Here is a 27,537-nt window from a genome sequence, read left to right as displayed (position 1 = left end):
TACATATACAAAGTAAGACACTTATAAGGTTCATGAGAGAAAAAGTCTTGTCCTCTCCTTAAAATTCTAGGGTTGTCATTTTCAGCAGCCACAGCCTGGGGGCGGGGAAGGGGTACTGTTGAGATTCATCATGCAGGTGGCCAAGAAAAGCCCTCTTACCTCAGCAGGGACGCTGGAATCACAGACCTCCCCACCACCCCCATAAATCTTATGTGTGGATGCACAGGAGAAAACACCATCATTGTTGTTGGCTGTGGTCCTGGTTAAAGTCAAGATTGTCATAGATTTTTATATAGGTTTTTTCACTTGAGTCCAAAATTCAAACTTAATCCTCAAGGCTATGTTCTACCTTTCTTTTTCTATTTTAACAAAATAGCTAGAACACAGATCAATTAAAGATGGAGAAGGAAAAGTAGAAGAAAAAAGAGGAGGAAGGAGAGGAGAGGGAGGAACAAGATCATCAAGAGGAAGAAAAAGGAAAAAAAGAACAGGAAAATGGAAATGCAGTGGAGGAAAAGAAGAAGAAAGTGCTCCTGAGAAATATAACAAAGAGAGGGCAGAGACAAGATGGCTGACTGAAGGCAGCTTTCCACAGAGGCTCCCGTCCAGAAGGAGAATTAAAGGACAGAAATTTAGCAAGCAACCTGGTGGATTAGAGCTGCACCAAGAGAGAAGGTTGAAGAACGCACATCAACCTCGCTGAGGCAAGCTGTGACCCCAAGGATACAAACAAAAGGTACAAAATCCACCAAGTGGATGGGAGTCCCCTCCCCCATGAGAATGGCTCGGAGTGCCCCACAAACAAACGAGCAGAGTTCAAAGGTCCTCCCACTACACTCCACAGGAGAGACCCTGTAAAAACTGGACCTACCTCCCCTTCTAGGGTGCCATGGCATTCTCCTGCCAGGCATAAAACTGTATAGAACTGTATATATTCTCTACCTGCAATTCTGAGCTCCCAGCACTCCCCTCCACTCTCACTCTGAGGTCTGGAGGCCTGTCTCCCAAGAGTCCAGATTCCTGGGTGATTTCTTGAGGGGTGTGGACAGGGCCTAGACTGCAGCTGGTCTAGTGCTTATTCTGTGGCATGGGAGTGAGGAGAGGACGGTTGGCTGAGAGGGAACCACACCGGAGCAGCGGTGCCCCAAGGCACAGAGCAGCAGCCTTCTTTTAGCAACAATAGGGCTCACTCCTGGATATTCCAAAGCCACATCCCCTGTCTCCCTGGGCAACCAGAGGAGGCCGGGCATCTTCTCAGGTGGCAACCACCACAGAACAGATCTGAGATGGAAAGGCAGGCCCCGAGAGTAAAGGGTTTGCCTGAGACGGTACCAGCCTGGGTGGAACATGGGGACTAGAAATGCACACACAGAGCCAGGAAGTTCCCAGGGCGGGGCTGACAAAGAGGACCGCTTTACTGAGCCTAAGACACACCCGACCCTCAGGGGATTGTCAGCCTATAGACAAAGGAAGGCAGGAGGCTAGAACTGACAGCTAACAAAATACAAACCTGCAGGAGCAAAGACAGGGCCTGAGGCGCAGGCTCTGGGAACTCAAAACAGCTTCTCTTCTGCAAGGGATTTAGCAGGGTCAGAAACAAATTCCCGCAAAGTTGTTCTGTTCTGTCAGTAACATCAATCAGGGGCGGGTCTGGACCTGAGTGAACACCCCCAGCCTCCATCAAGCGCCTGAGGTTGTCAGGCCTCACCTCCCCTTGCTGGATAGAGGTATCTCAAGAATGAAAGAAAAAGTATCCAATGTACTCAGCCCTACTATGAAACAAATTTATGGCTTTCACATGAAGGCTATAACCCAGTTATAACCTAAGCATAGGAGGAAGGAGGAGAGGGAGGGGGGAGAATGGGCAGAGGGAGGGTGATTGGTGGGATTACCCCTGCGGTGTATCTTACGAGGGTACATGTGAAACTTAGTAAATGTAGAATATAAATGACTTAACACAATAAATAAGAAAATGCCCTGGTCCAGATGGCTTCACACCAGAATTCTATCAAACCTTCAAGGAAGAGCTTATTCCTATACTGCAGAAATTATTCCAAAAAATTGAGGAAGAAGGAATCTTCCCCAACACATTCTATGAAGCAAACATCACCCTGATACCAAAACCAGGAAAAGACCCAACCAAAAAGGAGAATTTCAGACCAATCTCACTCATGAATATAGACGCAAAAATTCTCAACAAAATCCTAGCCAATGGATTACAGCTTATCATCAAAAAAGTCATTCATCATGATCAAGTAGGTTTCATCCCAGGGATGCAAGGCTGGTTTAACATACACAAGTCCATAAACGTTATCCACCATATTAACAGAGGCAAAAAAAAAGATCACATGATCCTCTCAATAGATGCAGAAAAAGCATTTGATAAAATCCTGCATCCTTTTCTAATTAGAACACTGAAGAGTATAGGCATAGGTGGCACATTTCTAAAACTGATTGAAGCTATCTATGACAAACCCACAGCTAATATTTTACTGAAGGGAGTAAAACTGAAAGCTTTTCCTCTTAGAACTGGAACCAGACAAGGTTGTCCTCTGTCACCTTTACTATTCAACATAGTGCTGGAAGTTCTAGCCAATACAATTGGGCAAGACAAGGAAATAAAGGGAATCCAAATGGGAGCAGAGGAGGTCAAACTCTCCCTCTTTGCTGACAACATGATCTTATACTTAGAGAACCCCAAAGACTCAACCACAAGACTCCTAGAAGTCATCAAAAAATACAGTAATGAGAATATAGAATCAATGTCCACAAGTCAGTAGCCTTTGTATACGCCAATAACAGTCAAAATGAGAAGCTAATTAAGGACACAACTCCCTTCACCATAGTTTCAAAGAAAATGAAATACCTAGGAATATACCTAATGAAGGAGGTGAAGGACCTCTATAAAGAAAATTATGAAATCCTCAGAAAGGTAATAGCAGAGGATATTAAAAAATGGAAGAACATACCATGCTCATGGATGGGAAGAATCAACATTGTTAAAATGTCTATACTTCCCAAAGCAATCTACCTATTCAATGCCATTCCTATCAAAATACCAACATCATACTTTCAACATTTGGAAAAAAATGATTCTGCATTTTGTATGGAACCAGAAAAAAACCTGTATAGCTAAGGCAGTTCTTAGTAATAAAAATAAAGCTGGGGGCATCACCATACCAGATTTTAGGCTGTACTACAAGGCCACAGTGGTCAAGACAGCATGGTACTGGCACAAAAATAGAGACATAGACACTTGGAATCGAATAGAAAACCAAGAAATGAAACTAACATCTTACAACCACCTAATCTTCGATAAACCAAACAAGAACATACCTTGGGGGAATGAATCCCTATTCAATAAATGGTGTTGGGAGAACTGGATGTCTACATGTAAAAGACCGAAACTGGACCCACACCTTTCCCCACTCACAAAAATTGATTCAAGATGGATAAAGGACTTAAACTTAAGGCATGAAACAATAAAAATCCTCCAAGAAAGCATAGGAAAAACACTGGAAGATATTGGCCTGGGGAAAGACTTCATGAAGAAGACTGCCATGGCAATTGCAACAACAACAAAAATAAACAAATGGGACTTCATTAAACTGAAAAGCTTCTGTACAGCTAAGGAGACAACAACCACAATGGGAAAGGATATTTGCATATTCTCAATGAGACAAAAGCTTGACAACTAGGATCTATAGAGAACTCAAATTAATCCACATGAAAAAAGCCAACAATCCCATATATCTAATGGGCAAGAGACATGAATAGAACCTTCTCTAAAGATGACAGACGAATGGCTAACAAACATATGAAAAAATGTTCATCATCTCTATATATTAGAGAAATGCAAATCAAAACAACCCTGAGATATCATCTAACCCCAGTGAGAATGGCCCACATCACAAAATCTCAATACTGCAGATGCTGGCATGGATGTGGAGAGAAGGGAACACTTTTACACTGCTGATGGGACTGCAAACTAGTACAACCTTTCTGGAAGGAAGTATTGAGAAACCTCAAAGCACTCAAGCTAGACCTCCCATTTGATCCTGCAATCCCATTACTGGGCACCCAGAAGGGAAAAAAATCCTTTTATCATAAGGACACTTGTACTAGACTGTTTATCGCAGCTCAATTTACAATCGCCAAAATGTGGAAACAGCCTAAATGCCCACCAACCCAGGAATGGATTAACAAGCTGTGATATATGTATACCATGGAATACTATTCAGCTATTTAAAAAAATGGAGACTTTACATCCTTCGTATTAACCTGGATGGAAGTGGAAGACATTATTGTTAGTAAAGCATCACAAGAATGGAGAAGCATGAATCTTATGTACTCAATTTTGATATGAGGACAATTAATGACAATTAAGGTTATGGGGGGGAGGAAAAGCAGAAAGAGGGACGGAGGGAGGGGGGTGGGGCCTTGGTGTGTGTCACACTTTATGGGGGCAAGACATGATTGCAAGAGGGACTTTACATAACAATTGCAATCAGTGTAACCTGGCTTATTGTACCCTCAATGCATCCCCAACAATAAAAAAGAAAAAAGAAAGAAGAAAATGGCAGGAAGGCTATGTTAACCAGTGTGATGAAAATGTGTCAAACGGTCTATAAAACCAGTGTATGGTGCCCCATGATCACATTAATGTACACAGCTATGATTTAATAATAAAAATGAATAAATAAATAAATAAAAGAAATATAACAAAGAGGCTCGGTGGCTAGGGACCATGGAGCTCAGTGGCTAGGGAGCCAGCCACATACACCAGACCCAGTGGGTTCGAATCCAGCCCGGGTCTGCCAAATAACAATGACAACTAGAATGAAAAAGTAGCTGGGCATTATGGCAGGCACCTGTAGTCCCAGCTACTTGGGAGGCTGAAGCAAGAAAATCGCTTAAGCCCAGGAGTTGAAGGTTGCTGTGAGCTGTGACACCACGGCACTCTACCCAAGGGCAACATAGTGAGACTCTGTCTTAAAAAAAAAATTAAAATTAAAAAAAAAGAAGAAATATAACAAAGAGAGGAATGTTGCCACCTGCTGGGAGGAGGACCAATTTGACTTCATGACCTCTGGATCTCGTCACCAATTTGGAGTGTTTCTTCTGATTTCTCCTCCTTTTTCCTCTTCTTTCCTTCAATATTAAAGGGTCAAGAGCACATGGTCAGGGCCCTGGTCACTGGGTTCTTGTCCAGTTTCTAAGCTGCTAGGGTTAGTTAACAAGAACAATAATATTTGCATTTGTGTAGTACAGCTCACTTACTGAAGCACTATTTTGGAGGGAACATTTTTTTCTTTGTGAGAATTGAGACAATAGGATTTAATAAATACAAAAAGTAAAAATAAAAAAATAAAGGTTGGGGGATGGCACCTGAGGCTCAAGGAGTAGGGTGCAGGCCCCATGTACTGGAAGTGGTGGGTTCAAACCCAGCCCCAGCCAAAAACTGCAAAAAATAAATAAATAAATAAACAAACAAAGTTTAGGGGTTGTGTGTGAAGGTCAGATTCACCTTGAGTCTCTAGCCTTAAAACTCAAAGCCTTCACGCATTTTCTTCCCATTCCACAGTATCTTAGGATATTTCTGTGTTCAAAGGAAATAGAAAAGCAGTAGTTTTACTTAATCATAAATAGAGAAACTATACAGCTGGTTTCTACAGCTATTGATAGGTAACTTTCGTAAAATTAAGAAAGTAAGGGCGGCGCCTTTGGCTCAAAGGAGTAGGGCGCTGGCCCCATATGCCAGAGGTGGTGGGTTCAAACCCAGCCCCAGCCAAAAACTGCAAAAAATAAATAAATAAATAAATAATTAGGAAATTAAACCACTATACACATATAGTTAGCCATGCCAAAGTATTTCTGGATTGTGATGTTTTAGGCCCTTTGTCTATTCTTCCTATTTTCTAAATCTCCTACAATGAACAAGTATACTTTTACAAATAAACAGGGTTTTTTTCTTTAAAGATTCTAAAGCAAAAACAGGAAACATGTTAAGAAAAAAAAAATTTTTTTTTTTTTTTGAGACAGTCTCAAGCTGTTGCCTTGGGTAGAATGTCACGGCGTCACAGCTCAGAGCAACCTCCAACTCTTGGCCTTAAGTATTCTCTTGCCTCAGCCTCCCAATTGGAACTACAGCCTCCCAATTGGGACTACAGTCGCCCACCACAATGGCCATTTTTTGTTGTTGTTGCAGTTGTCATTGTTGTTTAGCTGGCCCCTCTGGGTTTGAGCCTGCCAGCCTTGGTGTATGTGGCCGGTGCCCTAACCACTGAGCATGGGTGCTGCCCAAGAAAAATTTTTTTTAAAAACTCAACTTCTAAGGCTGTGTTAACCAGTGTGATGAAACTATGCCAAATGGTATATAAATCCAGTGTATGGTGCCCCATGATTGCATTAATGTACAGAGCTATGATTTAATAATAAATCAATTTTAAAAATAAATTAATTAATTAAATAAAAGAAATTAAGAACCAAAAAAACCCCAACTTCTAGGCCCAGCCCGGTGGTTTTATAATCCTAGCACTCTGGGAGGGCAAAGCAAATGGATTGCCTAAGCTCATGAGTTGGAGACCAGCCTGAGCAAGAGCCAGACCCAGTCTCTAAAAATAGCCAGCCATTATGGTGGGCACCTATAGTCCCCAGCTATTTGAAAGGCTGAGGCAAGAGAATCACTTGAGCCCAAGAGTTTAAGGTTGCTGTGAGCTATAATGCCACGGCACTCTACTGAGGGTGACAAAGTAAAATTGTGTCTCAAAAAAAAGAGACAGAGTCTCTTTGTAGAGACAGAGTCTCACTTTATGGCCCTCAGTAGAGTGCCGTGGCCTCACCCAGCTCACAGCAACCTCCAACTCCTGGGCCCAAGCGATTCTCTTGCCTCAGCCTCCCGAGTAGCTGGGACTACAGGCGCCCGCCACAACGCCCAGCTATTTTTTGGTTGCAGTTTTGACCGGGGCCAGGTTTGAACCCGCCACCCTCTGTATATGGGGCCGGCGCCCTACCGACTGAGGCACAGGCGCCCTTAATTTCTGCCCTTTTTCCTTTATACACCTACGAAGAGTTACAAGAGTAATATTCAATAAACAACATCAAATGACAGGCAATCAAATTAACAGTAAAAGTAACAATAATAGCACGGTGAAATTAAGACTCTTTCTAACAAATGTAAACATTGTAACCTAATTGTACCCTCACATTAATCTGAAATTTAAAAAAAAGAAAGAAGGCTCAGTGCCTGTGGCTCAAGCGGCTAAGGCGCCAGCCACATACACCTGAGCTGGTAGGTTCAAATCCAGCCTGGGGCCTGCCAAACAACAATGACGGCTGCAACCAAAAAATAGCCGGGCGTTGTGGTGGGTGCCTGTAGTCCCAGCTACTTGGGAGGCAGAGGCAGGAGAATCGCTTGAGCCCAAGAGTTGGAGGTTGCTGTGAGCTGTGATGCTATGGCACTCTACCAGGGGGACAGCTTGAGGCTCTGTCTCAAAAAAAAAAAAGAAAGAAAAGTTAAAAATTTCTTGCAATTCTTCTGATTACACACTGCTTATACTAATGTTATACATGAGCAATAATGTATCCAAAGCATTGTTACCTATTTTAATATAGATAAACAATAATATTTTGCTATCCTCCCTCTCTGAAAGATTTTTGAACCATGGTGACAATAAGCATCTCCACAAACGCAAAGCAGCTATTTCGGAGGAGTGAGTGTCAGTCATCCTGGAGGGCACAGGACTGTGGCACAGCAGAATAGACTCAGTCTTGTGTCTACTCAGGGGATATTTCTGAGGATTTATTGTTTTACAACGCCCTCTTTATGAAAAAATTCCTCACTGGGCTTCTTAGGATCAGGAATGTTTTGTTCCTTCTCAGTTGGTTTGGGGCCTATTTCTCCTGCTATATTGGCTACTGAGAAGTTAAGAGCAGACCTTGTAGCCAACTCGAGCAAACAGACCCCCCTCGCCCTTCCAGCACACACTTCATGTAATATCGTAAGTCCTACCTCCTAGCCTTGTCTGCATCTGCCCGTTCCATTCAGGGTTCTGGCGCTCTCGTCTACCTGTTTTCACTTTAGTTTATCTCTTTGTGTCACATATATTTTGGTAATAATCTTAAATTCTTTCTGGGATAAGAAGGACCATAAATATTCTTGCCATTGAGTTTGTAAATAAATGCATAGGTATATTCACGCATACATACATACATACGTACGTTTTCTAATTGTGAATATGTAATCATGGATCTTTGGCTGTGTCAGTTTTTCACATGCTGTCTACCTACTACAAGTGATATTCCGTATATAGTTCAAATACACTACCCTACATTATTATCCTTTACACCCTTTCCAGCCCAAAGTAAGTCATAAACAATTCATGGCAAAGTCATCTATATACTAAGTGCTTCAGGATCTAAATTCAACCATATGATCCCCTTGGCCTCGCTGGACTGAGTCACACCTCTTAAAATGTTGGCAGAATTACTAGATTGTCCTCAAGAGAAAATAGAAATATTTCTTCTCTCAAGATGCTTTCTGAGTATAAAACCACAGCTGATTTGTTTTCTCACTTGGAGGTGAGGGAGAAACGGATTGAGAAAAGAAACAGGGAGGATACTTCTGCTCTGCTTTTGCTCTCACTGTCTGATCATACAAAGACAGGTGTAACTAATTCTAGTTTTTGAGAAAGAAAATCAGATTGCAAGTTAGGTAATGGTAAAAATGACATAGCATGTTTGCGACTAGTGAGTCAATGAATGCAAACAACATTTCTCAAAATGTTTCAAATAGAAACAAACAAACCGAAGTGTGTGTGAGTGAAATAAAGTGGGAGCAGGAGAAACAAGGACAACAGAGTTAGAATTTGCTGTTATGCAAAACCCTCCTTCTGATTACAAAGAAAATAAGGAAGACCCAGCTTCATAGTCATGAAAAGTACGTTTTCTAATCTAAAAAAAAAATAATAAAATTTTGATATTTAATACTCTGGTGATTACTTCTACATGGAGCTAGCACTCTGTAGATTTATTCCTGACCACTCATCACTTATAACAAGCATGTTTTCAAAATGATTCAACTCACGGGGAATATAAAGTTTTGATCCAGATCAGCTGCTTGAGATGTAGCTTAGGAACAATTCCAAGGGAACTGCGGGTAATTGTCATCTGCTTTTACTTCCAAAAAGCCTCAGAAGCTGTTTTTTTTGGGGGGGAGTCTGTCCCTAAAATCATATTCCTAGGACAGGTAGTACAGAATGAAATGGCAGAGCTCAGCACACAGGTGCGTAAACTTTTACAAACCTTGAGCAGGCACAACTAGCCCATATTTCCTCATAAACAACAAGGTACAGAGGGAAATTGGAATCCTAAAATTCCATTCAGACCTTCAAAGAAATTGTTACAATATTCCAGGAAGCTGTATAAAGATACTTTATGTAAAAATTTCACAACTTGTTCCACTAAGTATAGGATGAGATGAATTTAGAATTTCTCTAACAATTAGAAGCTATTGTCTGTGTACATAAAGAAAGTGATGGGGTCATTCAGTCCCATGGCCCAGATGTCCAGTTCTAGTGAGCTCCACCCTCGCTGTTCAGAGAGTCAGCCAACATTTGCTGTATGGCTCCATCTGGCTCAACAGATAGAAAAAAAAATGAAACTCTGCCTTCAAGGCCCTTACAGTCTAGATAGAAAGAGAGATGTTACCCAACAATTAAAATTCAGCAAGAGGCAGCATAACATAGTGGCCAAGGGTATGATGTATCCATAAGTCAGACATTGGCGTTCAAAAGCCAGAGCTGGTTCATGGCTTATATTGGCTGTGCGACTTTGAGAAAGTTATTTCATTTCTATTCCTCAGAAGTTTTACAGATACACGCAAACATGCATTCATATATACACACGTGTACATCATATGTGCACAGAGATATATGTACATCACACCTACATACTTATATACATACACACACGTACATATATATATGCACACACATTCACCGAGTACCTCCCTCATACAGGGGTGAGTTACTTAGAAGATTGCTTTGCCCTCAGTAAGCGATTGTATGTTTGTTAAATAACTAAATAATAAAGCATAAACAAGGTCCATAAGAGAGCCACATGGGCTGTGAGAATTAAAACGAGGTATTTCCACCAGCCAGAGGACATAAGGAATGGACTACCAGGGGATGCCATGCTGGAACAGGATCTGTACGAGACTTTGTGAAAACAAGTCCAAGTTAACCGGAAGAGCAAGTGAGAGAAAAATGCTCCTTGAACTTTTCCCCAGTGTGTTCAAAATGGCAAAGGAGATGAAAGTAGAAACAGGGCAGGAGTTCTGCTCAATGTATAGAAAAAGATTTCTTGAAGTTCTAGATTCAAAATTCAAAAGGACTTTATATTCTACTCCCTAATATATTTATGTTTGTTTCAAAATAAAAAATAAGAGGTGGAACAAGTAAGTTCGTGAACTCATCCTAAAAAAAGTTCCATGTACCTCATTGCTGAATATGACTACAGTCCCCAGAGTTCCCCTGGGGAAGCTCTGCACCAGCACCAGTGCCTAGCCCACCCTTCAAAGCCAGTTAGGAATGCTTTTTCTTAATGGCCATCAGAGCTAGCTAACATCATACAAGTTCCTGACGATCAAGTTCATGAACTCAGTCAGGCATGGTGGCTCACACCTGTAATCCTAACACTCTGGGAGGCCAAGGCAGGTGGATCGCTTGAGCTCCCAGGTTTGAGACCAGCCTGACCCAGAGTGAGTCCCCTGTCTCTACTAAAAATAGAAAATCTGAGGCAACAGGATTGCTTGAGCCCAAGAATTGGAGGTTGCTATGAACTATGACGCCATGGCACTCTACCCAGGGCGACAGCTTGAGATTCTGTCTCAAAAAAAAAAAAAAAAAAAAAGTGAAATACTGTGGTAAAGGGTGTGCTGTGATGTGATTTATTGGAAGGTCAAGGTCCTTGAGATACACACCCTGTTCGATGCTCCTTTCTTCTGCGCTTACAAGATTATTCTCCCTGGACCTCTGGCCTGGTTCTCCAGAACTGTCAGGTCTGTCCCACCTCAGGGCTGAATAATCACAGTGATTACACATCAAGTGTGATGTCACTTCTGGTCTTCTGGCAATGATGGAAAAGGCAACCACATCTCAGAAGAGGCAGGAAGAACTTGGGGCAGGTGAACACTGCACCTATGTCCTATTTCTCAGAGTGATCATTTTTCTGATTTATGAGTTAATGATTTACGGTGTTGCTGCCCGATGGGTCTGATCTGAGGCATGTTCATTTCACCTTCTCAGTCTGAAATAACCTAAGTGGCATGGGGACTGAACGCACACTCCCTTCCTCGGCGCCCTCCTCTTTTGATTTTCTTTCACAAGGCATATCTCTAGTCGTCTCTCACCGAGGATTGTGTTATGATTAACGAGTTCACTGTCAGTCAGAAAATAAATGGGCAAACTTGAGAATGAAAGCATGTCCCAGACCATTCTCTTCTCATTTAGAACAGAAGAATTAATGGAAACAACAACAACAAAAATTAATGGCAGTTCGGCAAAAATCAAAGAAATTAAAATAAACATACTGGACTTCTTTTTGTCACTATGTCACCCTCGGTACAGTGTTGTGGCATCACAGCTCACAACAACCTCAAACTCTTGGGCTCAAACGATTCTCTTGCCTCAGCCTCCCAAGTGGCTGGGACTTCACGTGCCCACCACAATGCTTGGCTATTTTTAGAGAGGAGGTCTCACTCTGGCTCAGGCTGTTCTCAAACCTGTGAGCTCAGCCAATCCACCTGCCTTGCCTTCAAGTGCTGGGATTACAGGCATGAGCCATCACGCCGGACCAACAAAGTGGATATTTAGAAGAAACATTTTCTTTTCTTCTTTTTTTCTTTTTTAACAGAATCTCACTTTTTGTTGCCCTCGGTAGAGTGCCGTGGCGTCACAGCTCACAGCAACCTCCAGCTCTTGGGCTTAGGTGATTCTCTTGCCTCAGCCTCCGGAGCAGCTGGGACTACAGGTGCCCACCACAGCACCCAGCTATTTTTTTGTTGTAGTTTGGCCGGGGCGGGGTCCAAACCCGCCACCTTCAGTATAGGGGGCCAGTGCCAGGCACCGCCCTAGAGGAAACATTTTCTAATGGCTAAGTATCCTTCAATTAAGCAAATAATATGCTACCAAAATGATGCACACGAACAAACCAAAAATTAAGAACATTATTTCTAATCTTGTCATTTCCCAGTTTTGTGGCTAATTCTTCACAAATAGAACAAAGACAATTTTTTTTTGAGACAGAGTCTCACTATGTTGCCCTTGGTAGAGTGCTGAGTTGTGACAGCTCACAGCAACCTCAAACTCTTAGGCTTAAGTAATTCTCTTGCCTCAGCCTCCCAAGTAGCTGGGACTACAGGCACCCACCACAACACCCAGCTATTTTGTTGTTATTGTTTTTGTTGTTGCAGTTTTCATTGTTGCTTAGCAGGCCCAGGCCAAGTTCAAACCCACCAGCGCCCTAACCACTGAGTTACAGGCACCGAGCCAACAAAGCCAATTTAATAAAAGATTCGATGTAAACTCATTTTTGTCTCTAATAAATATTTTAGACTTTTATATTTGAACTACCTAAATAATTAGCTCAAATTTTCACATTATTTTGCACCTATAACACATTCTTAAACATAGCTTTCCTTTTCTATTTTTGGCCAAAAATAAAATAATGTACTTGAGATTTCAGAATACCTTTTACTTTGTCCAAAAAAAATTCAACATAACCTAAAAAAGCACTTAAACTACATCTATAATTCTGTGCCTAATATCATGAGTACGGAAGTATTTGACAATCTTCTCAGACTTTATAGGCAGCCTTTAACCATGAAAGATGCCCTCAGTATAACCAATGCAATCAGTTTTTGCAAATATCATTTACCAGCTTCAGAGTGAATCATAAAAATAAGGTCATAGACACAACATATTTTAGAAATTCTGGTACTGTTTCCCCTACTTTTCTACACAGAAAAAAAAGTCCCTCTTTAATTTTTTTCCAGAAAAGTATTACAGAAACTTATCATTAGCTTCTTCTCTTGTTTCCTCTTAATTGCATGGAATTTTCCCATTGTCTTATACTGAAATTTAATCCTTCAGAATTCCCAGTTTGTCCCCCATGGCTGAATGGAATGTTGAGCATTTTTGTATATTATGCCTCATTATACAAGTAATCAACCAAAATAGACATTTATAACATATTTAAAGTTCTCTCTTTCTCTCTCTCTCTTATTTTATTTATTTATTTATTTATTTATTTATTTATTTATTTATTGAGACAGAGCCTCACTTTGTCACCCAGGCTAGAATGCAGTGGTATCTCAGACTACCTCACAGCAACCTCAGACTCCTGGGTTCAGGCCAGGCACAGTGGCTCCCACCTGTAATTCTAGCACTCTGGATTGCCTGACCTCATGAGTTTGAGACCAACCTGAGCAAGAACCAGACCCAGTCTCTAAAAATAGCCAGGTGTTGTGGCATGCACCTGTAGTCCCAGTTACTTGGGAGGCTGAGGCATGAGAATGGCTTGAGCACAAGAGCTTGAGGTTGCTATGAGCTTTGGTGCCATGGCATTCTACTGGGGGCAACAAAGTGAGACTGTCTCAAAAAAAAAAAAAAATCCTCCTGGTTTCAAGCAAACCTCCTGACTTAGCCTCCCAAGCAGCTGGAACTACAGGCACCCACCTCAACACCTGGCTGTAATTTTCTATTTTTAGTAGAGCCGGGTCTTCTCTTGCTCAGCCTGGTCTTGAACTCCAGAGGTCCCTCCTTGCCTCCCAGAATGCTAGAATTACAGACTTGAGCCACCATATCCAGCCAAGTTCTCTTGTTTTAAGTAAATACACACTCTAAACTTTTTAACACACCAAACTTCTAAATATTCACTAAGCATTTTACATTGAAAATAAATACAAAAAAAAAAATCAGACAACCCCGAATGTCCTCTATGTCCTATAACAGCTGATGTTATTACAAAGGCAGTGTGATCCAACTCTGAAGGAGATAACTCAGAAGACAGCTTCAGTCACCGGGACTGCAATTTTACCTTTTATTTTAATTAAGCAAATAGTCAGAAGAAGTAAATGTGATGTAGTTAATAGAGATAGCATATGACTCATAAAAATGCCAGCCAAGCCCCGTTTGTGGTGTTTGCTAATCCTACTCCAGGCTAATTAACTGAAGACGTACCTGGCAAATCCAAGGAAGGCTGAAGATGATTAAAGAACTCAGAAGGAAAGCCGACAGCAACCTATGAAAAAAGAATAAGGAAACTGGGGTTATTCCACCTAGGGAAGAAAAACCTGGAGGCCAATTTCATAGCAAACTTCAGTTCAAAATGACTGTTAAGCAGAGCAGGGACAGACTACTCTCAAAGGGACAAAACTAGAAAGGATGTCACGAATTTCAACATAAGTGAACAGACACAAGCCAGACTTCCTAATAATGAAAATCTGTTCAATTTTAGCCTGGGTGACCACTGTGTAAGGAGTGTGACCCCAGGGTCCCAGGCCCTGAAGCCAGGCCCAACACAACAAGGTATCAGGATGAAAACAGGAAAGTAAACCCAAAAGAGTGAAAGGAATGTATCTCTTGATGGGTGTGTCAAGGCGATCAGGAGGGTGTCACATTAAGTATCTCAGAGGAAGACTGAGGATTCTATTCCTCTCCATTCCCCCGACGTTCAGCCTTTCAGGCGGATCCTGTTGCTCCAGGGGGCTCAGTCCCTGCCGTTCTTCCTCCTCTCTCTCCCCCTCTTTTCCTCTTTTACTTAGCCTCCTTTCTGCCTCCCTCAGTCTCAAGTTTTACCTACCCAGGCACTGTGGGGAGGAGCAGAAATGCAGCAGGATTTGTGTAACGTCGCCACAACTTAAACACACCCCAAAGAAGGTGGTATCCTGCCTTTGGAGATAGTGGGATGAGCTGGTTAAGAGTCAACCTGCCACTTCATTTTTTATTTTTTAATTTTTAATTTTTTTATTTTTGAGACAGAGCCTCATTATGTTGCCCTCGGTAGAGTGCTGTGCCATCACAGCTCACAGCATCCTCAAACTCTTGGGCTTAAGCTGTTATTTATTTATTTGGGGGAGGAGGGGCATAAAGTGTTGCTCTGTGGAGGCTCAAGTGCAAAGGCACACACTGCACTGCAGCCTCTAACTCCTGGGCTCAAGTGATCCTCCGGCCTCAGCCTCCTGAGTATCTGGGACTACAGGTTTGCTCCACCACACTGGGCTAATTGGTTTTTTTTTTTTTTTTGAGACAGAGTCTCACTATGTCGCCCTCCACAGAATGCTGTGGCAGCACAGCTCACAGCAATCTCAAATTCTTGGCCTTAGCAATTCTCTTGCTTCAGCCTCCCGAGTAGTTGGTATTCCAGGCACCCGCCACAACACCCGGCTATTTTTTTTGGTTGCAGTTGTCATTCTTGTTTAGCAGGCCCTGGGCCAGGCTCAAACCCGCCAGCCTTGGTGTATGTGGCTTGCGCCCTACTCACTGAGCTACAGGTACCAAGCCTGGGTTAATTTTTTAATGTTTATATTTTGTAGAGACAAGGTCTTACTACGTTGCTCAGACTGGTCTTGAACTCCTGGCCTCAAGAAATTCTCTCACCTCAGCCTCCTGAAGTGCTGAGATTATAGGCATTAGCCACCAGGCCTGGCCAGTTACTTTGGTTTAACGAGTCCCTTCCAGGTAAATAGGCTGGAAGTTCAAAATTCAAGCTCTCCCTAAGGATTGTCTAAATAAAGACGTGGGGGGTAGAGCAAAGATTACACATCTCTGGGAGTGGCTGAAGGGAACAGTTAACCCCAGGATGGGCCTCCTCAGAGATGTCCCCTCTAAGACATGGTCATATCCTGAAGTGACATTTGTGGTCCGTGCTTTTGGCAAAGCTGGGGGTCTCAGGAGTCTTTGCCTAACTGGCTCCACCTTAGACCAGGTTGGCCCTGCAAATCCTCTGGATTTTTTCTAAATATTCGCTAACAATTTTACATTGAAAATATTCAAGACTATAAAAAACCATGTAGGCTCGGCGCCGGTAGCTCAATGGTTAGGACACCAGCTACATACACTGGGACTGGCGGGTTCAAACCCAGCCTGGGCCTGCTAAACAACAATGACAACTGCAAAAAAAACTAGCCAGGCGTTGTGGTGGGCACCTGTAGTCCCAGCTACTCGGAAGGTTGAGGCAAGAGAATTGCTTAAACCGGAGAGCCTGAGGTTACTGTGAGCTGTGACGCCACGGCACACTACCCAGAGCAACATAATGAGACTCTGTCTTTAAAAAGAAAAAAGAAAGAAAGAAAGAAAAGATTTAATGGTAAAGGATAGAAGAGGAACAGGAATTGGAAAAAGTAAATTTTATAGCAGTAGTTAGCATTCCCTTTACATACTTAGGTGATCAATTTACTTCTACTTACAAGGGCATAAATCCGACAGCGTGTCACTTTCCTAACCCTGCCTTCATCCCTACTCCCCATTTCCCTTTCCCATCACTGCGTCACAACCTGGACAGATCACATCACTTCCTATTCACTCTTAGTTATTACAAAACAACCCAACAAACAGTAGTTCCAGGAGCTAGACCTTAAAAAAAAAATCGAAAACTTCCGTTTCAAGCTCTATTTAAATTTCGTCCCCTCCCATTTCCACCACTTCAGAGAAGACTGAAGGACGCTGAGTGCTCCGAGTGAGATGGAGCTGGAGGAGGGCTGGCTCCCTCTCCCAGGCCTGGATCCTCCAGTATTGGGGCGGGCAGAGTGGGGAGGAAAGAGCAGGGTCTCTCTCTGCCCAGCAGGCTTGGCTGTCCTGCTTCTCCAGTGAACCCGGAGCCTGAGAGCCAGTTTCTCCCGTCCCCTCTCGGGGAGGAGTGTGAGAGCCAGTCTGAGGTCCTCGGGCAGCGCTCCACTGCGCAGTTGCTTTAATTGAGAGGTTTAGCTCTGGCTGGACCTCTCCATCCTATCCCCACTAATACACCCAAGTCATGCTGCACAGTCCTGGGACAGGAAGGGGGTGTCACAGCAAGGTGGCTCAAAGGCAGCTGCCTCCCTATGTCTTCTTGTCCTGAGGAACTCGCACCCTGGCCATGGCCCGAAACAAGCTGCAAACTGACCATCCTGCAGCCCTTCTCTCCGCCCCGCTGTCTGCCCCACTTGTGTCTTCTCTGCTCCGGTCGGAACCGTTCCTCTAGCAAGTCTGCTGCCTGAGCAGAGACCAAACCCGGGGCAGTTGCTAAAAACCATATTCGTGGACCCTCTTTTCTCAAAGGGGGCGGGGAGGTGCCTCAGGAATGAAAGGGTAAAATCACCGCGCCCCGTTGTTCTCCCCCGGCCCCGACTTCTTTCTTAAATCAAGGGCAGGGTGTTCAGGGGAAGGGGATGTGCATGGGGACAGATGTCAGGTCCTTCAGCCCCCGAGGAATGCTCTGGAGAAAGCACCAAGCCCAATTACTGGTTTTAGCCCCGGTCCCTGTGTCAATCACAGGGCAGCAGAAAAAGTCCCCCTGCCTTCTTATTGTTCTTACAACTTAATTTCCCCTCTCATGCCAGAACCCACTTCTTCCTAATTCCCTGGAAGCATATAGACTCTGTTTCCCTGAGCTCTGATGAGCAATCACCGAAATGTGCCACATGAAATTTCAAGGCCCCTTTTAAAGATCCGGTGATTCCATAAAAACAAGGAAAGGAACAGCAAGCTACATTTACGAATGTAAGCAGATGATTAAAAGTAATTGATTATTCTAACTTCTGAGTGAATCAGATTTTTCCCCAAAGCTGATCTTCTATTGACCAAATACTTATTTTCTACAAGTTAGCAATAATTGATTCATTCATTTTCCCTTCCTTCTACTCCATCCTACCCTCAGCTCTATATTATTTTGGTAAATATCTTTATTCTAAAAGTGGCTTCTGCGATGAATTCGGCCACCATACATATATGCTATTTGTAATTTTAGACACATTTAATCTGAGCAGGATTCAGATTTTGCAACTGTTTCAGCATACAAAGCTCTAGTGATGTCCAAGAATCTTTGCCCTGAAAAGTTTCTGAATATGTGTGTTTACAGTCCTAAACCGCTAGGGAGTGGGGGAAGGGTCAGGGGAAGAAAACAAACCATCCCTGACGCCCCCCACTGGCATATGACTGTGTTAAAAAACAACCAAAGAAAAACTTGTTAGAACCAGTACAAAAGCACCAGTTTAATAGTAAAATGCTGCCTCCTTCTGGATAAATTGTATTAAGCATGATAAGCTTGTAAAACTGCTGTAGAGGTATGCTTTCTTACAAAAAAAAATGGTAATTTTTTAAAAGAAATTTTAAAGATTCTTTTTTCCTTTCTTTTTTTTATTGTTAAATCATAGCTGTGTACATTAGTGCAATCAACGGGTATAATGTGCTGGTTTCATATACAATCTGAAATATTCTCATCAAACTGTTCAACGTAGCCTTCATGGCATTTTCTTAGTTATTGTATGTAGACATTTGTATTCTGACTTTAGTAAGTTTCACCTGTACCCATTCCAGCACCGTAGGTGTGGCCCCACCCATTACCGTCCCTCCACCATGACCTCCCCCCTCCCTTCCCCTTCCTTGGCCCTTTCCTCATAGTCTTGTGCTATAGTTGGATTATAGCCTTCATGTGAAAGCTATAATTTAGCTTCATAGTAGGGCTGAGTACATTGGATACGTTTTCTTCCATTCCTGAGATACTTTGCTAAGAAGAATATGTTTCAGCTCCATCCATGTAAACATGAAGGAGGTAAAGTCTCCATCTTTCTTTAAGGCTGCATAATATTCCATGGTATACATGTACCACAATTTGCTAGTCCATTCCTGGGTTGATGGGCACTTGGGCCTATTCCATGACTTAGCAATTATGAATTGGGCTGCAATAAACATTCTGGCACAGATGTCTTTGTTATATTGTGATTTTTGGTCTTCTGGGTATAAACCTAGTAAAGGAATTATAGGATTGAATTGCAGGTCTGTTTTTAGGTCTCTATTCTCCAAACATCTTTCCAGAAGGAACATATTAGTGTGCATTCCCACCAGCAGTGTAGAATTGTGCCCTTTTCTCCACATCCACGCCAGCATCTCTGGTTTTGGGATTTTGTTAAGTGGGCTACTCTTACTGGGGTTAGATGATATCTCAAAGTATTTTTGATTTGCATTTCTCTGATGATTAAGGATGACGAGCTTTTTTTTTATGTGTTTGTAGATCGTGTGTCTGTCTTCTTTAGAGAAGTTTCTCTTCAAGTCCCTTGCCTACCCTGAGATGGGATCACGTGTTCTTTTCTTGCTAATACGTTTGAGTTCTCTGTGGATTCTGGTTATTAGACCTTTATCGGAGGTACAACCTGCAAATATTTTCTCCCATTCTGAGGGATGTCTGCTTGCTTTCTATGTTCTTGGCTGTGCAGAAGCTTTTTAGTTTGGTCAGGTCCCAGTAGTGTATTTTTGATACTGTTTCAATTGCCTGGGGAGTCCTCCTCATAAAATATTCACCCAGGCTGATTCCTTCAAGAGTTTTCCCTGCACTTTCTTCAAGTATTTTTATAATTTCATGCCTTAAGTTTAAATCTTTTATCCAGTGAGAGTCTATCTTAGTTAATGGTGAAAGGTGTGGGTCCAGTTTCAATCTTCTACAGGTTGCCAGCCAGTTCACCCAGCACCATTTGTTAAATAGGGACGCTTTTCCCCACTGAATGTTTTTAATTAGCTTGTCAAAGATCAAATAATGGTAAGTAGCTGGATTCATCTCTTGGTTCTCTATTCTGTTCCAGACATCTACTTCTCTGTTTTTGTGCCAATACCATGCTGTTTTGATCATTTTCGAGTTATAGTACAGTCTCAGGTCTGGTAGCAGGATTCCTCCTGCTGTGTTTTTATTGCTGAGTAATGTTTTGGCTATTCGAGGTTTTTTCTGATTCCCTATAAAACGAAGTATTATTTTTTCAAGATCTTTAAAATATGAAAATGGAGCTCTAATAGGAATTGCATTAAAATTATATATTGCTTTGGGTAGTATGGACATTTTAACAATGTTGATTCTTCCCAGCCATGAGCATGGTATGTTTTTCCATTTGTTAACATCTTCAGCTATTTCTTTTCTAAAAGTTTCATAGTTCTCTTTGTAGAGATCTTTCACGTCCTTTGTTAGGTATACTCCCAAATATTTCATCTTCTTTGGCACTACTGTGAAAGGAATAGAGTCCTTGACTGTTTGTTCAGCTTGGTTATTGTTGGTATATATAAAGGCTACAGATTTATGGGTGTTGATTTTGTAGCCTGAGACATTGCTGTATTCCTTGATCACTTCTAAAAGTTTTTTAGTAGAATCCCTAGTGTTTTCCACATATAGGATCATGTCATCTGTGAAGAGTGAAAGTTTGATCTCTTCTGACCCTATGTGGATACCATTGATCGCCTTTTCTACCCTAATTGCAATGGCTAAAACTTCCATTACAATGTTAAAGAGCAATAGAGACAATGGGCAACCTTGCCTGGTTCCTAATCTAAGTGGAAATGATTTCAATTTAACTCCATTCAATACGATATTGGCTGTGGGTTTGCTGTAGAAGGCCTCTATTAGTTTAAGAAATGTCCTTTCTATGCCAATTTTCTTAAGTGTTCTGATCATGAAGGGATGCTGGAAATTATCAAAAGCTTTTTCTGCATCAATTGAAAGAATCATAAGGTCCTTATTTTTTAGTTTGTTTATGTACTGAATTACATTTATAGATTTACATATATTGAACCAGCCTTTAGACCCTGGGATAAATCCCACTTGATCGTGGTGTGTAATTTTTTTGATGTGTTGTTGGATTCTTTTTGATGTGTTTGTTAGGATCTTATTGAGTATTTTAGCATCAATATTCATTAGTGATATTGGTCTATAATTTTCTTTACTTGTTGGGTCTTTCCCTGGTCTGGGGATCAAGGTGATGTTTGCTTCGTAGAATGTGTTGGGTAATATTCCTTCTTTTTCTGTATTTTGGAAGAGGTTTAATAATATAGGTACTAGTACTTCTTTAAAGGTTTGGTAGAATTCTGACGTAAAGCCATCTGGTCCTGGGCTTTTCTTTTTGGGAGATTTCGTATTGTTGATGTTATTTCAGAACTTGATATAGGCCTATTCAACATTTCCACTTCATTCTGGCTAAGTCTTGGTAGGTGGCATACTTCCAGGTATGGGTCAATTTCTTTCAGATTTTCATATTTCTGAGAGTAAAGGTTCTTGTAGTATTCGTTATGGATTTTTTGAATTTCTGCGGGGTCTGCTGTTATTTCATTGATACCATTTCTGATCGATAAAATTAGAGATTTTATTCTTTTTTTTCCTTTTTCCTATTTAGGTTGGCCAAAGGTTTATCTATTTTACTGATCTTTTCTTTTTTTTGGCCAGGGCTGGGTTTGAACCTGCCACCTCCGGCATATGGGACCGGCGCCCTACTCTTTGAGCCACAGGTGCTGCCCTATTTTATTGATCTTTTCAAAAAACCAACTTTTGGATTTATTGATCTGTTGTATAATTCTTTTGTTTTCAATTTCATTTAATTCTGCTCTGATTTTGGTTATTTCTTTTCTTCTGCTGGGTTTGGGGTTGGAGTGTTCTTCCTTCCCCAGTTGCTTGAGATGTCCCATTAAGTTATTAACTTTCTCTCTTTCCATTTTCTTGAGGAAGGCTTGCAGTGTTATAAGTTTCCCTCTTAGGACTGCCTTTGCAGTATCCCAGAGGTTCTGGTAATTTGTGTCTTGATTGTTGTTTTCTTCCAAAAATTTGGTGATTTTCTTCTTAATCTCGTCTATAACCCATCTATCCTTCAGCATAAGGTTGTTTAGCTTCCATGTTTTTGTATGGGTATGCAGGTTCCTGTTGTTATTTAGTTCAACTTTTATTCCATGATGGTCTGAGAAGATACAAGGAATAATTTCTATTTTTTAAATTTGCTGAGGTTAGATTTGTGGCCTAGGATGTGGTCAATTTTGGAGTATGTTCAGTGCGCTGATGAGAAGAACGTGTATTCAGTTTTGTTGGGATGAAATGTTCTGTAGATGTCTGTTAAGTCCAGATGTTGAATGGTTGAGTTTAAATCTAAAATTTCTTTGCTTAGCTTCTTTTTGGAGGATCTATCCAGCACTGCTAAAGGGGTATTAAAATCTCCAACTACTATGGAACTGGAGGAAATCAAGTTGCTCATTTCTGTTAGAGTTTCTCTTATAAATTGAGGTGCATTCTGGTTGGGTGCATAAATATTAATAATTGAAATCTCATCATATTGAGTATTACCTTTAACAAATATGAAGTGTCCATCCTTATCCTCCCTTATTTTGGTTGGTATAAAGCCTATTGCCTTTGCGAATAGGATTGCAATGCTTTCTTTTTTCTGCTTTCCATTTGCCTGGAGTATAGATGACCATCCCTTCACCTTGAGTCTAAATTTGTCTTTTAATGTAAGATGCGATTCTTGAATGCAGCAGATATCTGGCTTGAGTTTTTGTATCCAGTCAGCCAACCTGTGCCTCTTTAGAGGACAATTTAAACCATTCACATTAATTGAGAATATTGATAAGCCTTTTGAGAGTCCAGGTGGACATTTTTAATCCTTTTGAGACTATGGAAGTTGGAATTTGATCAAAATTTTCTGGGTAAGTTTAGAGGATTACATTGGTCTTTATGGAGGAAAGGTCTGAGAATATCCTGGAGAGCTGGTTTAGTTATGGCCAATTTCTTCAACATGTGAATGTCATTGAAGTATTTAATTTCTCCGTCATAAATGAAACTCAGTTTAGTTGAGTACAGGATCCTGGGTTGAAAGTTATTTTGTTTTAGGAGATTAAAAGTCAATGACCATCCTCTTCTAGCTTGAAAGGTTTCAGCAGAAAGATCTGCACTTATTCTAATATTTTTGCCCTTGTAGGTAATGGTTTTCTTTCATCTGGCTGCTTTCAGAATTTTCTCTTTCATATTAACTTTAGTGAAGTTGATTATGATGTGTCTGGGGATGTCTTATTTCAGTTGAGTTGTGCTGGAGTTCTGAAACTGTCTGCTATCTGAATTTCAGAATCTCTTGGCATGTCTGGAAAGTTCTCCTTCATAATCTCATGGAGAAGAGATTCTGTGCCTTGTGAAGCCACTTCGTCACTTTCAGAGATCCCTATAAGATGAATATTGGTTGTCTTCTAATTATCCCAGAGCTCTCTGAGAGAGTGATCTCTTTTTGCCCTCCATTTCTCTTCCTCTTTGAGAGTTTGGGAGCATTTGAAAGCTTTGTCTTCAATGTCAGAAATCCTTTCTTCTGCTTGCTTCATTCTGTTACTGAGGGATTTGACTGTGTTTCTCAGATTTTTGAGGGCTGCAACTTCTTGTCTCAATGTGTCAAAATCTTTGGTCATTTGGTCTTTGAATTCATTGAATTCTTGAGATATCTTTTGGGTTACTGCTTGGAATTCTAATTTGATCTTATTTGCTATCCAGATTCTGAATTTGATTTCTGACATCTCAGCTATTTGTTTGTGCATGGGATCTTGTGCTGTGTCTGCCCCATTGATCCTTGGGGGAGTTGATCTACTCTGACTATTCATATTGCCAGTAAAGATTCTTTATATTTTAAAAATAGAATTAAAGGACTTGGGTGAATCTTGAAAGATTACTTGAGTCTGTCTTTAGGAAAACACCTAAATTATCTATCCTTCTTTTAAAGATCTCTTAATAGTAACTGAGAGAAGCAGGCGCCGGTGCTACAGCAGCAAGTGTGCACACCTGCACTCTGTTCTGGCAGTGACCGAGTAGGGAACCAGGATCATGCTGCTCACCCCGCCTCTGTGGCCGGGTCTATACCCTGACTCATCTGTAAGCTGGGGACCATGAACCGCAGCCGCCAGGTGACGTGCATGTCTTGGATCTGCTGTGGTGTGGCCAAAGAGATGCCAGATAAGGTAGAGCTAAGTAAAGAACAAGTAAATCACTCATTGCTGATGCAAAAGAAAAAATGCAAGAAGAAGGTGGCAGTGATGAAGAGGAGGCAGGTCATCCTTCAGAAGATGGCATGCAGAGTGTACACACCCAGGCTCGACCAACAGAGCCCTTGGGGTATGGTGACCCAGAGGATGACAGGACGCTAGATGACGATGAGCTGGCCAAGTATGACTTAGATAAATATGATGAAGAGGATGATCCAGATGCTGAGACTCTTGGCAAATCTCTCTTGGGTCTTATGGTCTACAGTAGTAATGATCAAGATCCTTGTTACTCTGAAAGATACAGAACAATATGAATGTGAAGATTTCTTGATTAAATCCAGCGACAATCTTATAGTTTGTGGCCAAGCTGAACAAGACTAGTGCAATTTAGAGGTGCATGTTTATAATCAAGAAGAAGACTCTTTTTATGTACACCATGATATACTCTCGTCTGCGTATCCTCTGAGTGTGGAATGGCTGAATTTTGATCCTAGCCTAGATGATTCTACTGGAAATTACATTGCTGTGGGAAGCATGACACCTGTTATTGAAGTGTGGGACCTCAATATAGTGGACTCTCTAGAACCCGTCTTCACACTTGAAAGTAAACCTTTAAAAAAGAAGAAAAAGAAAGGGCAGAAGAGTTCCTCAGCAGAAGGGCATACTGATGCTGTCCTTGACCTTTCATGGAATAAGCTAATCAGAAATGTGTTGTCAAGTGCATCAGCAGAATAATACCATAATTCTGCTGGAGAAACCAGCAGCTAGCCTTGCTGTACACACTGATAAGGTCCAGACTTTGTAGTTTCATCCATTTGAAGCACAAACTCTGATTTCTGGATCTTATGATAAATCCGTTGCTGAAGACCAGAGGAAAGTTGTCGGATATGGCAGTTCAGTGGGCAGATCAAGAGGGTGACTTGGAATCACTTTTCACCTTGTCATTTTTTGGCCAGTACAGATGATGGCTTTGTATATAATTTGGATGCACGTTTAGATAAGCCAATTTTTACTCTTAATGCCCACAATGATGAATTCTCTGGTCTTGATCTAAGCAGTCAAATCAAGGGTTGTCTTGTGACTGCTTCAGCTGACAAATATGTGAAGATCTGGGATATCGTAGGTGATTGGCCAAGTCTAATTCATTCTAGGGACATGAAAATGGGAGTTGTCTTCAGTTCTTCGTGTTGCTCTGATTTGCCATTTATTTATGCCTTCAGAGATCAGAAAGAAGGGCTTCAGGTCTGGGATATAAGCACAGTCTCTTCAGTAAATGAAGCATTTGGAAGACGAGAGAGGCTTGTTCTCAGCAACACAAGAAGTTCCTCTATTAATGGCCCTTTTGGGAGCAGGAGCTCAGACACACCAATGGAGTGTTAAAGAAGATCATATAATTTCCAGTTTGGTTAAGCCTCATTGAGAGTTTCAAAAACCTGGCCTAAGAATGTTCCACGTGTAGCAGCAGCCATGTGGAGTGACTGAAAACTTGTCTCCAGCTGCCTGACATTCCGTTTGGCAGCTGCAGTGACAACACAGACAAAGCCGGTCTTTGCCATTGTATTTCAGACAAGTGGTGTATAGGGCTCTTGTTGCATTTCTTAAAAAGAATAATAAAAAAGATTTTTTTAAAATAAAAAAATAGTAACTGAGGATGTGGGAAATAGATGATAATATTATAATTAGCATAATTTTCATTTTCATATCAGGTAACTTTACTTAAAAATTTTAAACATTTACGTATGATTGTCACTTATACATGTACACATGTTAATACCACATACCTAGAAAAGTAAGTGTCCATGTGTAAGAAATCAAATAAAATGACTAGGCTCTGTCTTAATTCTCCAGCCCATCACAAAGTGAATCCCAGCAAAACACTTAAGCTCTCTGTGTCTCAGTTTCTTCATCTGTAAGTTGAGGAAAATAAACCCATGGCTCCTGACCTCAAAACCTGTTTATGAGGCTCACTAAAATTGACAGAGCACTCTGTGAAGGAATAAACTCATTTCTTATCTTTAGGGTTTTAAAGTGTCACATGCCTGAAGTGAAATAACAGAACCAGATTTGTCACCAAGAAGAAGAAAAATGCTTAATGATGTTCTATTTATTGAATGACCATAGCTAGCTTGGTTACACTCAAATCAATCAACTCTGCTACCTAAGAAAAAGGAGAAATTACAAATAACCCCTAACCACAAATATACAAAAGTAAAATCTACTCTCAATCCTTCAAGAGTGATTTACCCCAGAGAGCCAAGAGAGCAGGTGAGTCTGACCAAGCTGGTCTGGTCAGGGACCCAGAGTTAGCCTGGCTCGCTCAGACTCATACTTGAGCTTACATTCCCCGACTCTGCCTAGGGGGTGACCCTGGATGACCAAGTGCTGACTGCCCTGTTTATACTAAAGGGATTTTTGGGATTCTCTGAGGATCCTTCCACCAAAGCAGTGTTAACCAAAATCAAAACCAGCTAAGAGACTGAAGGATGTTCCCAGTGCTCCAATCTCTGCTCAGCCTCTCACATAGGCATGCCTCAATTTTATCCACAAAACTGGTGAAAACATACTGCCCACTTCATTAGTTTTTTTGAAGATAAAGTGAATTGATGCAAGTAGTGTATTCAGAACAGTGGTGGGCATACAAGCATTTAATATGCGTTAGCTGCTGACCACAGAGCCACTGTTATTTTATTTTATTTTATTTTATTTTATTTTATTTTATTTTATTTTATTTTATTTTATTTTATTTTATTTTATACAGAGCAACACTATGTCACCCTCAGTAGAATGCCATGGCATCACAGCTCACAACAACCTTAAACTCTTGGCCTTAAGTGATCCTCTTGCCTCAGCCTCCCAAGTAGCTGGGACTACAGGCACCTGCCATAATGCCTGGCAGTTGTCGTTGTTTTAGCTGGCTGGGGCCAGGTTCGAACCAGGTTCAAACCATGCGACGGGCGGCCTACCCACTGAGCTATGGACGCCGCCAAACCACTGTTATTATACTTGTGCTAGTGTGCTTATCCATGGGATTCACTTACCAACAAATGATACCTCTCCCTCATAGCTCCTAAGTTTTCTGAAACTGAAGGTTGATACTTAAATCCCCTGGCTGGCAATATATAAAATTTTGTTTCTATACTAGATGCCTATCATCCCATATATACTTTTAAAATTTTTTCTTTTTTATTAATTATTATTATTTTTTATTAAATCATAACTTTGTACACTGATGCATTTATGGGGTTCAATGTACTGCTTTGATATACAATGTGAAATGCTTACATTGAACTAAGTAACACATCCATCACAATTATATTCATTCCTTAATAGTTTTGAAATGTACCATTGCATCATGCACATTAGGTGAGGTCCCCCCAAATACCCTCTCTTCTCCCATACTTCCCCTCTTTCTCCTCTTCCCTTCTACTTTCTTGCCATTCATGAGTGTGTAGGTGATTATATATTGATTTCATAGTAGTATTGAGTACATTGGATACTTTTTTTTCCATTCTTGAGATACTTTACT

The 27,537-nt window shown here is 41.2% G+C and overlaps 1 long non-coding RNA gene and 1 pseudogene across 4 annotated transcripts in view; one reads left to right on the top strand and one right to left on the bottom strand.

Moving 5' to 3' along the window:
* The window catches only part of LOC128592732 (uncharacterized), a 135,441-nt gene that overhangs the window by 69,625 nt on the left and 38,279 nt on the right, over positions 1-27,537 (bottom strand). For all 3 annotated transcript variants that reach the window (XR_008381995.1, XR_008381993.1, XR_008381994.1), the window contains exons 4-5: positions 14,241-14,301; positions 5,055-5,151 (exon numbers count right to left, since the gene is read on the bottom strand). This is a non-coding gene — a long non-coding RNA (uncharacterized LOC128592732). The remainder of the gene's footprint in view (positions 1-5,054; positions 5,152-14,240; positions 14,302-27,537) is intronic.
* Positions 23,916-25,506, top strand: LOC128592727 (periodic tryptophan protein 1 homolog; annotated as a pseudogene). Its single transcript, XR_008381991.1, has one exon. The product of XR_008381991.1 is annotated as a periodic tryptophan protein 1 homolog (transcript).

The sequence above is a fragment of the Nycticebus coucang genome, chromosome 8 (genome assembly GCF_027406575.1).
Source record: "Nycticebus coucang isolate mNycCou1 chromosome 8, mNycCou1.pri, whole genome shotgun sequence".
Taxonomy (NCBI): Eukaryota; Metazoa; Chordata; class Mammalia; order Primates; family Lorisidae; genus Nycticebus; species Nycticebus coucang.
The sequence above is the reverse complement of the archived record's forward strand: the minus strand, read 5'-3'. Positions and strand labels throughout refer to the sequence as shown.